The 16,235-nt window shown below is 46.0% G+C and overlaps 1 protein-coding gene across 1 annotated transcript in view; it reads left to right on the top strand.

Moving 5' to 3' along the window:
- The window catches only part of LOC119160928 (nose resistant to fluoxetine protein 6), a 119,767-nt gene that overhangs the window by 66,496 nt on the left and 37,036 nt on the right, over window positions 1-16,235 (top strand). The gene's annotated exons all lie outside the window — the stretch shown is intronic.

Here is a 16,235-nt window from a genome sequence, read left to right as displayed (position 1 = left end):
CGAGCGTCGTGACTACTGGACAAGGCAGGGCATGGCCTTCGGCGCTCGTCGGATACACAGAACAGGCAGCGAGAATTTCAGGACCGAAATGTTCGCTGGAACGAGACGCCGTACTGCTCGCGCAAGCTCACGCGCTCAACCTGCACGAGAGCGACAACGCCACCTTGTTCTTCTTGACCTTCTCTTGTGGCTCATACCCACTGTGAGCATTTCTTCTTCTTTTCTTTGTTTCATACGTAGATTGAATGCTGGTTAATGCCGCTAAGGAATGTTTTGTCGTAACGTAACTTGAGTACGACGTTATGATGAAACTCAATGATTATATGGTTCACCCAATGATCTGCGGTTTTCTTTGTCATTTGACATTATTATTCGCATTTGGTTTCTTTTGCAATGCCATTTTTTATTTTTCAAACTCTATGTTATACGGAACGCTGTTGTGTTCTTGAAATGCCGGGACACGTATATGAATAGCGCGTGATATAAAAATTTGCAGCGTGATGCCAGAACAATAATGGTAATAAATATAGTGATACTTTTTATCTTAGTGGGGGACTCCAAATTATCTTGGATTACCTGGGACACTTTAACGTACACTTATGTTTAAATACATGATATTCTTTTGCACTACGAGCTCATTAAAATGCGGCCACTATGTCAGGAAGTCGAAACCGTGCCCTCGAGTTTAGTCATTTGTCTCGTTGTGTGCTACCACAGCTTGCTTCTAGAATACAATGAATATGTAGAAACCGGTGTCATATCTATGTACTCATATATATTTTTGTTGTATCAGAAATAATAACAAAAGTAAAAGAAAAGAGTGAGACATGCCAAAGTTCCTCAAGGAGACCTGCGCATTATGCTGCGTGTTTTATATTTTGTGGTTATCTGCAGTGTCCCGCTGAGGCAATGGGACTGGCTGAGACATTAGTACACTCCAACACCAGTAAGAGAAGCACCAGCAAAGCGAGCAGCGGCGTAGGATTGCAAGTTGCCTCACTGATGGTGTTCCGGTTGCGTGTGTGAATGAAAATGCTCCAGAACTCAAGCCGAATGTTGGCAAAATATCCATGCCATTTAATATTATCGATATTATCGCCAACTTTGTACCTATATAAAAGAGGACGAGTGGTGCTATATGAGCATATTTTTACTAGTGATTAATAAATAAAACTCTTTAGTATAAGTAAAGCAATGAACTTGAATGTAGCCTGTAAATAGCCATTGCGCCAACAGGAAATTTACGTCGTGAAACAGGTCGAAAACTATCCACTTTGGCTCAAAGTAGCTACCAACGGCAACCCTGTTCACGGATGCGTAGTGGGTGCTTCGTTGATTCGAAAAAAAAAAACGGTAAAATCATTGTGTAGTGGGCACATTTCACCGATGTACCTGCGGTAGACATTAGAGGACAGTTTATGGCGGCCAATTTCACTCGCAGAGACGATCCTTCACCTACGGTAAGACGGAGGTGCCCTCAGAGACGCGAAGAGAGGCTACCGATTGAGAAGGCGACATGAAAGGCGTCCGATTACGCTATGGCGTTCTGTCATTAAGGCGAAGCTCGAACGTCCTCCGATTTTTTTATGTGTGTAAACAGTGAACCATACCATTATTTTTGTTAGCCTCTACGTTTCCCTTACCACCTATTATCTGGATGATTATCCGGTACAGGCTGGCACATTTCTAGACTAGCAGGAGAAGGTGGGGTGAAGAAGGTCACCTTCGGTCCTTCCTTAAATTAGGGCATGAAACATCCGAATTGATAAAATCTTTTCATTCGTGGTTGTGGGTATCACAAAATTTCGGTCCACTTCGGGTTCCTGTTCTGTGTGTTCTTTTCTGCTCCGTCGGTTCCTACCAGCAGCGAGTGGAATGAAAGGCTTGCATTGCGCTCGCTGCCATTCTTTGGGAGTAACATTCCGCGCACAGTGGGCTCCTAAACGGAGTCCATTGTGGCGCCCCACTCGACCTTTCTACTCTATCCTCAAACTCCTTGTTTTGTATAGTGGGTTTTGAGGGAGAAAAAAAAAAGACGCTTATATCTGTATCTTTCGTGAGGACACAGCGAAGTGCCTTCTGGGGGATAGGACAGAAGATGAAAAGGAGAGATACAGAAAAGAAGGATGGTGAGTCAGAACTCACAGATTCATCAGACAGACGCTGGAAGCATGTAAAGAAAATCGAGGGGTGCCTTCCGTCACTTTCCCTTTCAAGTTGCCAGCGGGCGTCTGACAAACTTCAAGACATGCTACACGGCCCTACGTCGGAATTCTCGCCACATCCTCTCTCTGGCTTCGGTGCCGTTTCGCACATCAGTATGCCACAGACCTCTTGCAATTCGTGTTTTGCACTCGTATTTTGCTGGTTCTTGTATTTTGCTGGTTCTTGAATAAACGTTCAGCTGTCGCTCAGTGCCCTGTGCGTCCCGTCTCAGCCGTTTCCTTCCGCTCTGTTTCTACCCCGCTTTTGGAAAAAAAAAAGAGAAAGAAACGCAGAAATGCGCTGTTTCTTTGGCTTAACGACCTCTGGCCAACCGGGGAAACTAAACGCGAGCTGCCGTGCAGGCACACTTAAGGTCCACTACAGCCATAGCAGCGCCTTCTTGCCGGTGTCTAAAGTCCAGGGTGTGCATACTCCACATTTTGCAAGTGATCACTCATGAGTGCATCGACACAGGGACTTATGACTGACGTTGGCTGACGGTGCCGATGGTAGACAACTGCAAGAGGCGGCGATGGCGGCATCTTTTGCTCGAAAACGGAGAAAGACCGCTGCGCATGGGCAGCCATCGTTACCATCTTGACAAGCCGCAGTCCCCTGTGTGCACGCGCTAATTTACGGCAACCAAAATACACCAGCGATGGCTATTTCAACGCGTACGACGGAGGCTCGAGGTCTTCCCTTCTTCAGTCGCTACTAAGCAAAAAAACTGAGCTATAGGAACGGCTTGACGGCTACGAAACGACAAGACGCCTCCCTGCAAAAGAAAAATAAAACTTCTTGATGGTATTGTGAAAAGTAAACGCTGATGTTGTTCGTTATGTTTAATTCCTTGATTCATTTACCTATATTGCGTGTCGTTTGGGTCCTGAAATTAGCGTTACCAGGATCCCTCGTGAGGAACGAAAACGTTTTCATTCAGAAAGAAAGTAGAGAAAACGCCGCTGGAAGCGCCGAATGATTCCGTGTTCTTCGAATCATGCTCCTATACAGCTGAAAGTCGAGTCGCCCCGCGAAGGCACTCGTCTACGGCGCGTACGCGGGCTTTTTTTTTTTTTTTTTTTCGAACCTTCCGCGAGAAGGGAGCGACTGTAACTGCAGATTCGTGCTCGCTACGCGCACAAATGAAATTGGTGGCCTGGAATTGTTGCGAAACTGCCCAAATAACAATGTGACTCAGTTTTGGCACATCGTTTGGCTGCGCAGTTAATGATTTGTGAGCTTCAACGTCCCAAAACCACCATACGATTATGAGAGACGCCGTAACGGAGGGCTCCGGAAATTTCGACAACCTGGGGTTCTTTAACGGGCCCCCAAATCTGAGCACACGGGCCTACAGCAGTTGAGAAGGGACTGAAAAAACTGATTGTTTCGAAAATGTATACCTTTCTCTGCCATTCCCCCAAAGCTGGATCGACAAACGCTATTGACTTTATTTCACCCTTTCAATTCTTGTTTACTTGTTCTTGGCAATGTTCTGCCTGCGTTTGTTTCCTGCACGTGTACCATTGGCGTGGCTTCTTGTTTCCCAAGTAATGTAGAGGTGTGTTTCACATATGTAAGTACACATTATATGTAATACACCTTATTGCATTTCAGTTTTTTCTGGTTAGGTTCCTTCGGGATGATCGGTGAGCATTATTCATGCAAAACAGCTATCCGGCCTAGTTGGAAAGAATTCATCTTTTAGCCAATGGGTGAAAACAAACAAAGACATAGGAAAAAGCACACGTGGGTGAGCGCAATCTGATCACTCATCTACATATAAAAACACAACTCAATCTAACAAGTTGAGCTGTTAGATTGCGCTCGTTCGCGCGTGCTCTTTCCTTTGTCATTGTTCGTTTCGCCCAAAGTGACATTATTGTTGTATGTACCAGTAAGGGTACGCCTCTCCTCATCTCCTCGTTTGCATAAAAAAAACCTTCAGTGCCCCTCCCCCGAAACAAAATCTTCGGCACGAGCCTCAGTGCAGGCCACATACGCTAACCTGTACGTAGTATAGTTCAAAACAATGTGACTGTAAGCTCCGACTAGAGTATAGAAAATTTCAACCACGTGGGAAAAAATACGGGAATGGATTAAAGTAGAGCTGACAGGTCGAATGCACGCTTACACTTGTTTCCATGTATTTATTTTTATCAAATCACTATCGCTCTCTAACGTGAGAGCGTTAATAAGCTCGCTTCGCCGATATTTCGGTGTCGGTTTTGGCATCGTCGATGGTTGTAACTTGTGAGAGAAAAATGATCTTTCCTATGACTGAATAGTTGGGAAATATAAATATAAAATAAATAATAAAACATTTGGCGTCGCAGTGAGGATCGAACTGTGGTCCTCTGCGTATAAAAGGAGGTGTTTCATCTCAGAGCCGTTACACTTGTTGAAGCTGCATTGAAAAAAAAAACACTAACGTTTATACCTTCCTTTTGTGGATGTTAGCATTTGGCAGAGATGGCCGTAGAAAACTAAAATAGGATAGAAAACGCGGCACCCGACGCACGCACTGTTAAAAGGTGAAAAAGAATGCTTGTATTTAATTGAGGAATCTTGGTTGCACTATTAATCGCACAACCGCTCAAGTCACTCGCAATCGGTAGACTCTTCCTTCACTAGCTATTCTCGATGTGTCTCTGGTTCTTCCCGTGCTTTTTCGCTTTGCCCTTCCGACCTCAGGTCCGATCCCAAACACGCACACACAACACACACGTGCGCGCACTAATGCTTCCACACAGTCAGAGGGTGCGGTTTCCCTTTTGCTTCTCCACTCGGGAAAACATCACGTCGAACATCCTACACGGGCTGCGAGTGCGCAAAGTGTCGTGTTACACCTCTTGCATTCGAAGCAGCAGAGTGCAGTGAAATGGGGCTGCCTCCTCTGTCCCGACCCAGCGCACCGAAACAATGGGAGGCTCGCCGATCGCAGCTGCCCATAAACAAGGAGGAGGAGCCCTTCGAATGGCCAGCGGACACTCACACGATACAACACACACACAAACGAAAAGGAATAAAACAAAACTTAGAAGATGTGAAGCAGTCGCGCACGCATGTGAATGTTATATCAAGAGAAAGAAGCCTCTTTAACGCATCATATATAGCGTGGCAGAAGCGTAAAATCGCGCCAGGTGCTAAAACATCTGAATTTAGCAACGAGTGGGTGCTGAATTGTGAAGGTCAAAACATTACAAAGCATCCATAGACGTCTAATCATCATCAGCAGCAGAGCCACCAAGAAAGTGACTTGCTGCGCAGGTTCGTGTGATGTCCTGGACGCGTGGCTCTTTCGCTGATTTCGCAAAATGAATAATTATGGCACAGTGCGCTCTTAGCAGCTTTACTTGCAGTAGGCATTCAGTGCTATCGTGGAACGGCCAATGTGATACGCACAGTCATTCGCTTTCCTGCGGCACGGTTGAAGCGTGCACGGAAAACCGAAGCATGGCTGTCAGTTCGTGAGTCGATTCGCACGAAGGTCCAATCACGCTATCACGATCTGCTCTTCAATGCGAAGCTGAAGCGTCCTCCAGTTTTCACTATTACCTGGTATTCTGCATTTCACCGTCCCGGTAGTCGTCACGCCAACACAACATTCGGTCGTGACAAAGCCGTCACCACTCGTCATGGTCCCTTCAGCTTTCATTCCGTTGTCGTCATTTCTTTCATACCATACAGTCGTCGCCACAGCGGTGTCTTCGTTCCAGCGTCACCGTTCGTATTGTTTTGTTCATGCAATGGAGGAAACAAAAAGAGGGAGTATTGTACGTCACGCAGCACGTCTTTGCAGGCCCACACGTTTTGGAGTCAGCAGTGTCAGCCCAACACGTCACCTTTTGCGTCAAGATCTCGCAAGCAATGAGGTTTGCCATGCCTTCGAGGTATGGCACCGCTTAACTTTCAATCGAAGCGTGCGTGTTCGATACAGACCGGCCGGCTCATGCATAGAGTTTCCTAAAATTAACTAAAGGGGATTCTGGCGCTGCGATCGTTCAGCGACCAGGAGAATGATGGGTAGTACATGGATTTGCCTTCTTCGTTCTTGCGGGCGGCGATTCGCACTTGTCGCTTCGTTTAATGTGTTGTTTCGGTTTTGTTTTGAAGGAAAGAATGAACACTTTTGAACTTTGTGGCTTGATACCAAATGATAAGCCTATATTATTAGGGTGGGGAAGTGCGATCGCTGAACATTCGCTGATTTTTGTTTCGTCACAAAACATCTTCAAGCCATATATGAACAGACACGGAGCCAGAAGCGCGAAAATTAGGCAAGTCCGTGTATACTATACCATCCTTTCCATTCTCGCTGAAGCGCCGTGTTTTGCAGCTCCCATAGACACTAGTGCCAGAGTTTCATCTAAGTGTACATTTAGGAAACTCTATGCTCATGACTCTCGCGTATGGATCGCGGCTACACGGCTTCGAATCCCTTCAGGCCAAAAGATAATTTGCCGAAAATGTCATTTTCTCTCTCTTTCGTTCTCTGTAGTCGTTCATCAGCCAATCAGAGTTATTGTACTTTATGCCAGACAAATTGGCGCGCGAGTTCTGAAACTACTGATGAAGAGCACGAAAAGAGCCTGTGCTGCTTGATGATGATGATGGTGGTGGTGGTGGTGGTTTTTTGTTTGCTCTGCGCGGACTAACGATCGGCTTAAACAGCGCCGCTGTTTCGAAACTTATGCGCTGACGATTAGGTTAGCTTAGGTTAGGCGAGGTTCTGTCAGAGGCAAAGTTTTCGAATCGGCATTGTTTTTTTTTTTTTACGGGTCTGACATCACACTCGTGACTACGGGGGAGTTGAGGGGGCTTGTATGAATTCTGAAATTTTTTCATGCTTCCACTGTTCCGGTAATTCCAAAGTATTTACACGCCCTCATATGCATTGCCTAAGTTAGCCAGCCATTCTACAGATAACCCGCACCCTTCCCCCCCCCTCCCACTACCACCACCAAATAAAAAAAAATCTTGAGAATGGTCCTGTTTGACAAACCTTGCACTAATCAAGATCGTATATAGAGGAATTACTAACTGGTGTATCATCTTTACTTGTGACAATTAATAAATGTTTCTGTTGCACTTTTATTTAGAAAGTAATTCTGCATTCATTTATCGACTTAAATGTCTCAGGGGTGGGTCGAAGTATGACGCAAATAATCTTGAAAATAAAAACGCGCCTTGAACAACAGCCGAACGCTTGCACGCTTTCGCACATTCTCTGTTGTGAAATACAAATTCTATGCACATGCCTATATTACAGTGAAAGCTGTTATGAGATCACTTTGTGGGTCACGTGCAGTTGTATGTTGTCCGCCGCCGCCGCTGTCCAAACCACATCACACGAAATAGGAAAATTCTCCTCGCACCAATGACACAGTGGGGCTTGAACCCGGGTCCGCTGGGTGCTAGCCCAATATTCTACCTCTGAGTTACGCTGGTGCTTATAACTTGTTGTCAAACTTGCCTTGGGCAGGCATGACCTAGCGCCAAAGAAACAGGTGGGCTCAAACCCGGGTACGCTGGGTGCCAGCCCTATTATCCTACCACTGAGCTACTACGGTGCTTGTGGCTTGTTGTCAAACTTGCCTTAGGCAGGCTTGATGTCGGGAAAGCAATAGCGCTATTACGACTTATAAATGATTTTAGAACAGCGAAAGGATAACCAGTCGTCGCACAATGCGAATAGCGTAACGAGTGGGTCATGCAGTGCTCCAACCCCATATAATAGCTGGTTTTTGATGATCTATTAACTGTGGCGCATACCCACTTCAGGCATAATTCCTCATCATCGTCAGCCACTTCATGAACAAATGGCACAAAATTCCTCGCAATAGTTTAGCGGATACCACGCTTCTCAGACGAATGACGAAAAACAGCATAGCGAAAGCCGGCCTACTACCCAAAGGTTCATTATTAATGTCCTAGTGGGTACCAAGCAACTGTGCTTGCAGTAGTTACCCAGTTAGTGTTATGAAAAAGCCCTGAAAGGCCGCTCTTTCAGTTAGCTTTCGGTGTGACTGTGCTGCGCCTACCGCGCAGGCCTGGCGTTTTTTTTTTTTTCCATTAATTTCCGTTCATCACAAAGTTCAACGCATCAGCACAAAGTACGCATATACACTCTCACTTTCACGCTTTCAGAAAGTTTGAGGCAGCCTCCGTTTTTTTTTTCGTTTGCTTTACTGAAGTGAATACGAACCGTATCATATATTGGATTTGAGACGTTATACCCTAAATAACAATCAATAACCATCAATCAAAATTGAAGCAAACTACATTTGTGCAATCACTTGTTCTTTTTTTTATTTTTGACCATTAGTCTTCCGCCTCACAAGGCCTTGACCTATCAAGGCGAAAAACTTGTAATATTCTGTGCAATGAACAAAGAGAGGCCGATTTCTCGGCCGTAGTTAGTAAAGCGACGAAAAACGGACAAGTCGGCAGCAATGTCTCCATCCACGATTAACAATGCTACGCGCAGTCCACGGTCTCATTGTCTGAGTAATGTGACGAGCAATATCAATATAGTATGCAAATTTAAAACGTAATTCATTTTATATAAAAAATTGACTGCCTCCGGTATTTCCCAATTTTCATACCAAGAGATAGTATATTTCAAGGGAATGAAGTCGTACCTGGTCTCCGGTCGACCTTTACGAAGTCTTCTATTAACCGCCCGGTGTTATCGGTTGGTCCATCTGTATTGGCGCTTTGCGAAGGTCTCTCTTGGAAGATCGCGGGTCTAAATTCTACAGCGTCAGCATTCAGGCACATGTCTTCGCCAAGACTAAGGTATGCTATGAGCCGGCATACTGCTGCGTTTACCTCTATAGGGATCCGGCGCCGAAGAGACGTGTTGTCGATAGACGCTTGTATGCACTGCTCGCATTCGCGTAGGTGCCAGCCGTAGGTTGCTCATGGTACCAGCCAGGGCAGCCTTGAGCCTTACCTGGGGTACATTTGACAGTAGAGTTCTCCCACAGGCCGCACCCGCATCCCACAGGCCACGCCCACCCTGCGAACAAACCTCCGTTGCGTCTTGATTAGGAGCAGAGAACCAACGACCGATACGGCGCCAAGGAGGTGCGTTCGCGGGCCACTTTCGTAGCTCGTCCACCCATTCTTGCTGGGCGCTGCCGGCCATAGGTTCCCCAGGGCACCGGCAATGGACGCCTCATGCGCAGGCTGTGACCCATCGGTCCCTGTGATGCTGCAGGTGACGCTTCCGGTGTGAATTTTCACTACAGAATTGATGGTAAGCAAGGAGTCATCGACCAATACGGCACTGAAAGGATATGTTCTAGAGTGGCCCTCACATCGCTAGTGTCCCATGTCGCCGTGAGATGCTAACCGCAGGTTGCCCATGGTGCCCGTGCACCAGAGACGTCTTGAAGGCTGCATGTGGTCCACTGGACTGAGATATACCACAAGAGGCTTTTGAAATGCGATCCCTCCGTGCTACCACGATGCGGGCCAGAACATACAAGACATATACGGCGACGAAGAGAGAACCGTGTGCGAATTCATAGAAACCACGCTGCGCTAGCTGTCCCTGGACACGTCCTAGAAAATGGTGGCCACTAGCATATGGAGCTTCGCTGCTACGGAGCAGCTACAAAGCACGCTGCGACTACAGTGTACTAGAAGAATTCAGCGTGATGAGCGGAGGGAGCGCCGCCTTGCTTCGCGCATCACAGTGAATGGCACCCGAAGTGGCGGCGCTGTCGTCGGCCACTCTTGAAAGCTACCGGTTTTGTGCACACGTGCGTACGCGCGACCGTCTCATTTCAGTGGTGTTCTTGGTGGCTTCTCGTTCTGTGTGGTTGTGTTCCACGCGTGTACTCTCGTGTAAACGTGGCCACGTGCGGCAATGAGTGGAAAGCAACGCCTCAATCACTGCCACGCTCCAGGGTGCAGCACAGGGTACGCGCGAACTAACAGCGCGAAGAAGCGGTCGCTATTCAAGGCACCTGCAGACCCGGAACGAAGATCCACGTGGGAAAGAAACCTTCATAGAGCAGACAAGGCGCTGACCGCGGACTGCCCGGTATGTGAGCTCCATTTTGAGCAGCGTTTTATTGTGAGGGACTACGTACACCGCATAAATGGTGAGGAAGTTCGCATTCCACGTGGGACGCCTACGCTCACTTCGGACGCACTCCCCACAATTTTGCCTAACCTACCAGCTCACCTGAGCAAGCAGCCCACTCCGAAGAGAAATGAGCGAAAAAGGAAGCGCGATGACGATGTCTCACAACAGAAAAAGGTGCACGGGGAGATTGCGGAGGTGACAGATGTCGACGAACCTTCGAATGGCAATGAAGTCTTTGCGGCCGCGACTGTCGCTGCGGTGATGGAAATCGAAATGCCCGAGAAGCGCTGGACGCTGCATGAACTTTACGATGCCGAAGGAGTGTGTTTTACCTCATGTTCCCTCGACTCGCTTTCAGGCAAAGTCACTGTGGGAAAAGCCCTGTTCTTCCTTGCAAACAGTGTCGGTGCTTTGCACTCCAAGACGTTCGTGTGTGGTAAACAGGTGGCTGGCGCGTCAGTGACAACAATTCAAGATGCTATAACCACTCTGCAGGAAGCCCATGACATCCATATATGCAAAGACGCAGCAGTGTGAGCTGAAAGCAGTCTCACAACCAACTTAACAATGAAATTGCAAGGCCAAATTAAGTGCGAGGGCAGAGCAGTTTACAGTACTAACTGCCAAGGCAGGGCAACAAAAGAAGGAATGGCTTGCGTCGTTTGCAAATACGTAAGAAAAGCTCTTGTTAGGCGGCAGTGGCACCTCAAAAGGCGTCAAGGAGTGAGCCTGAACAGTTATAATGTTAGCTCGCTGTGCCGTAGCCGTGTTTCGAAGAAGCTGCAAGCTTGTACCCGAAGAAATCAACAATTTTTATTGAAGGTAGACAAGCTCACTTTACACATCAAGAAAATTAAAAGCGAGTGCGCTGCGACAGCTGATGAAGTACTCGCTAAAAAGATAAGTTTGTTGTCGCCAAAGCAGCAGCTCGTTGTCAGGCGGTGCTTTGAGGCATCCAAAAGGAAGAGCTTGCGGGGCATACGACAACGAATGGATGCTTGAATGCATTTTACTCAAAATGAGAAGCCCGAAGCTCTACCATTATATGCGAAGACATAATATTTTGGCACTCCCCAGTGACACAACCCTCCGTAAATACACCGCTCAGTACAGAAGCGGCTATGGGTTCAATGAAAAGATGCTGAATGTGTTGCAAAAAAAAAGTTGTCCACCTGGATGCGTTCCACCGACATGGTGGATTAATAATCGATGAAATAAAACTGGCTGAACATTTATCTGTTACCACAGGTGCGAAAATTGAAGGCTTTGTGGACCTCGGACCATATACGCCCGAAAAAGACAAAACATTGCCATGCAATCATGGCCTCGTCGTAATGTTTGTGTCTTTGGTTGGCAGCTGAACACAAGTAATTGGTGTTTTCGGGAGCAACGAGAACGTGAAAGGGGACCTGTTGACCAAAATTATTCGGGAATCCACAGTTCTAGCAGAAAGAGCCGGCCTCTTTGCGGACTACATAACATGTGATGCAGCAGTTTGGAACCAGAAAATGTGGCGCATCTTTAACATTAAAGCTTCTTTAAAGGAAGTGGTGTGCAAAAAACCACATCCTGTTTACAGCAGTCGGTTCCTACACTTTTTTTTTAATTTTTCTCATTTAGTCAAGAACGTTCGAGACAGGCTCCTTACTACAACTTTTGACACCCCTGATGGCGAAGTTTCGATGCAATTTGCAAGAGAAGCTCTCAAATTAGACAGTAATGCAGTCACAATGAAGGCAATGCCCGGGATTACCAGCATCCACATAAGCCCCAACAATTTCGAAAAAGTGCGGGCAAGTTATGCGTTCCAGTTGTTTGGACATGGTCCTTTGCGAGCATTTTTTTTCTTTACCGTACTCAGTTGGAAAGGATCTGCGGTAAAAATTATGCGACAGAGAAACTCTTCATGAGAATGAAGTCACTGATTGCTGTGATGACAGCAAGGTACACAGCCGAAGCTCTCAGGCCCAACTCTGCAAGTGAAGAAAGCATTAAAGAAATGCTCAGTTTCCTGGACGCCTGGGAGTGTCATGCTGATAAGAAGTTTCTCAGCGAGTCAAGTGCTGAGGGCTTAAGAGTCACTTTGACAAGTACTGTAGAGCTCCGCCGCTATTTGCGTGAGAAATATGGGTTTCGCTACTTGTTGACATCCAGGCTGAGCCAAGATAAAGTGGAAAACTTTTTCGGAATCGTGAGACTTTCTTCCGGCTGCAACTCATACCCGACGCCACAGCAGTTCCTGCTCACTGTTCACTGTCTCTTTTTCTATAATTTGGCACACAGTGTTGCAGGCGGGAATGCAGAGGGCGATGTCATCAGTTCTCTTCTTGATGTTGGGGACAGGGAAGAAACTCCAAAGCAACAGCTGATTGACCAAATGAAACTGTGCGCGAAAAAGCAAGCGGGACCTTCAGGCTCATGTGAAAGTGAAGCTGTGGAACATGAGTACCACATCCAGAGAAGCGACTCAAGGTTGACTTATTACATTTTCGGATATGTGGCGAGAAAGAGCGTGCTTCCCACCAAGTGTTCTGCATGTAATGACAGCATTCTTCTCCCAACAGAAGAAGGGCGCCGCTTGCATGCGGCAGAATTTGTGCGCCACAATGATCAAGGTGGTTTGCTCTAGCCATCGGTCGAACTCTTCCACTTTATGTCACAAGTTGTTTAGTGCACGAAAAGTTCACCGGGAGAGCGTAATGAACATCCTGCACATGATTCATTGTGCCGCTCCTTTGAAGGTGGGATGCAGCGCTCACGCCAACAGTCTCACTCCTTGCATAGTCAGCTTTTATGTCACCACTCGGCTTCATTTTTTTATCAAAGGCTTGAACAAGGCAAACGTGCTGTCAAAGAGAAATGCAGTGCAACACCTGAAGCTAAGTAGACTACACCGTTAACTTTGTGCATTCAAGGTGCACGAAAAAATTTTTGAGCAAGTGAAAAGCACGTGCAATAAAATTGAATGGGACAGTGAGAGTGCTTTTGAAGTCGTTTTTTTCGTACGTATCATGGGTTTTAAAAATTATCGTGCCTGAGTTTAGTGCACGTGCCCCTTATAGTTGACATTCCCTACGTTTTTCATTTGGACGATTATCACGCGGATATTTGGTTTCACGGATAACATTTGCTTCAAAAATTTTAATGCTCGCCAAATAGCCACATTGCATGAATGCTGCACTAAGGGGAAAAATACAGAGCATCGTCTAGCCTTCTACTGCTACCAGCTTTTCTTTGCTGAAGGATGCGAAATCATACTTACAGCAAAACATACCAATGAGGTTATAAAATACGCGAAGAATAATTGAAAACCCGGCCACAATAGTGTTAAAACAGCGGCGGCGCGTCACCCAACAAGCGTTACATTCTCGTGTTCCACGTACGCTGCCAAGGAGAGCCAGGGCGACTTTTCAAGAGTGGTCGATGGCAGCGCCGCCGCTGCAGCTACCACCGCGTGCGTCAGGCAGCGCGGCGCGGACGCGCCACTGGAGTGTATTCCAGTACACTGTACCGCGACCATCGGCGCTCGTTGAACGCAGAGAACAGGCAGCCGAAAGTGCCGATCGAAATCTTCGCAGAAAGGAGAAGCCGGTGCTCGCACAAGTTCACGCGCTCAGTCAGAACGAGATTGATTGGTTGGCTGGTTGGTTGCTTGCTTGTTAGAAAAATCGCACACCCCACCACAATAATCAGGGGGACGACCACAAAACTTGCGGCAGTACAAATTATGAAAAATTTCGCCCGTTCCCACGTACCTCGGAAATTGTGTTAGGCGAAGCATGTGGATGGAAGGTGGCTGTGTTGTAAGTTTTTTATTGAGCGAAACTTTAGCGAGCGGCACTGAAGATTGTACAAATGCACGCACAGGCACACGTTAAACACATGCATATTCTTTTACATAAACAGTTGTTTACAGTTGTGTAACGCTGCCGACAGCAGCATGAATATTAGGGAGCTTTAGAATACCATTTGCAAGCGCTGCAGGCGTTGCGGGCGAAGTGGGCGCCATAAAATTTTAGAATAGCATTTGCCCTGCTGCGAACCGCAACGCACAATTGCAGCAACACCGTAGCCCCGAAACCAGCGCTTGCGGGCCACATGCGGGCCGCCATCACCGCATGCAATTTTGGATTTTCTGCGTGCAGCCCGCGAACATGGACTCGCGTTACGACGCATGCGCAGCTAGTGGCAGCGACCGCACAGCAAGGGCTCACGGTGCGCTATTTTAAAACTCCCTATTAGCAACACCAGAAGCGGTAAGCTGATGCAAAGCGCTGGTGCTCGCGAGTATGGTAGCATTGGACACTGCTACATAAATCAACTTCAGTGAATGGCGCTTAACTACAATCGCCGTTAACATGTCGTGACGGCTTTATAGGAGCACATATTTAATGTTTTTTTTTAATTGAATAGCCAGCGCTGCAACCACAATTGACGTTTCACGAACATTAGGGTATATGTGAAAAATATTTCGGATATCTGCGTGGCTCTGTGATAGAATACTTGCTTGCCACGCAAAATGCTGGGGTTCAATTCCTGCTCGGACCCTAACATTTATTCTTTGCCTTCGTCGAGTCAACGCTGCCGAGGCCAGCTCTTGCTTGAGGCCCACATGCTGAAATTGCCCGTATTTGTTTTCACCGTCCCTAGATATATATAAACTGTCAATCAGCTGTGGCGCATACCGGCATACCTCTGGCACATACCCGCCCGCAAGTATACGTGCCACACATCTGGCGGAGAAGATTTGACGATGTGCGCTTTGGGATTGGAACATTATCTACGTCATGACCAGTGAGCCATATTCGTCAAACACCTTACCCTTTCATAATACTTTTGGTTTAGCCCAAGTTCAGGGAGTGATCACTAAAGCACCCAAGCGTAAGTGGCTAGTAGATAGATAGATAGATAGATAGATAGATAGATAGATAGATAGATAGATAGATAGATAGATAGACAGACAGACAGACAGACAGACAGACAGACAGACAGACAGACAGACAGACAGACAGACAGACAGATAGATAGATAGATAGATAGATAGATAGATAGATAGATAGATAGATAGATAGATAGATAGATAGATAGATAGATAGATAGATAGATAGATAGATAGATAGATAGATAGATAGATAGATAGATAGATAGATAGATAGATAGATAGATAGATAGATAGATAGATAGATAGATAGATAGATAGATAGATAGATAGATAGATAGATAGATAGATAGATAGATAGATAGATAGATAGATAGATAGATAGATAGATAGATAGATAGATAGATAGATAGATAGATAGATAGATAGATAGATAGATAGATAGATAGATAGATAGATAGATAGATAGATAGATAGATAGATTAGATAGATAGATAGATAGATAGATAGATAGATAGATAGATAGATAGATAGATAGATAGATAGATAGATAGATAGATAGATAGATAGATAGATAGATAGATAGATAGATGCATGCATGCATGCATGCATGCATGCTCAAAGTGTCCGCAGTACGCAAACAAACGCTTTGCTTTAAAAAAATGGAAGGAACAAAGAGTAGGCTATGCGTAAGATACAATTTAAAGGGAAGGAAAAATATCGTACAAATTCAGTTTATGAAATGCTACTTCACATAATCTTAAATATTACGAATATTTGAAATCAGTAAGTTCAAGAGAAATAATAAGTGGTGATATATAAATGTACTTACAGGGATAGGGCCACCGGTGAGCATTTCCTTTTCATCTATTATCCGTATTCTACGGGGAGTGAGATAGGGTTATTGTCGCTAGGTAATCTAATGTCATGACGTAACCTCACTAGGACGCTATAACGTTACATTATCTAAGCGTATTCGTCATCCAACGATCTGAGATTTTTTTCTTTGATTTCATTCTTCGCTTTGATATTTTTTTTGTGTATGGTGTT

This window comes from Rhipicephalus microplus, chromosome X (assembly GCF_043290135.1).
Source record: "Rhipicephalus microplus isolate Deutch F79 chromosome X, USDA_Rmic, whole genome shotgun sequence".
Classification (NCBI taxonomy): Eukaryota; Metazoa; Arthropoda; class Arachnida; order Ixodida; family Ixodidae; genus Rhipicephalus; species Rhipicephalus microplus.
The sequence above is the reverse complement of the archived record's forward strand: the minus strand, read 5'-3'. Positions and strand labels throughout refer to the sequence as shown.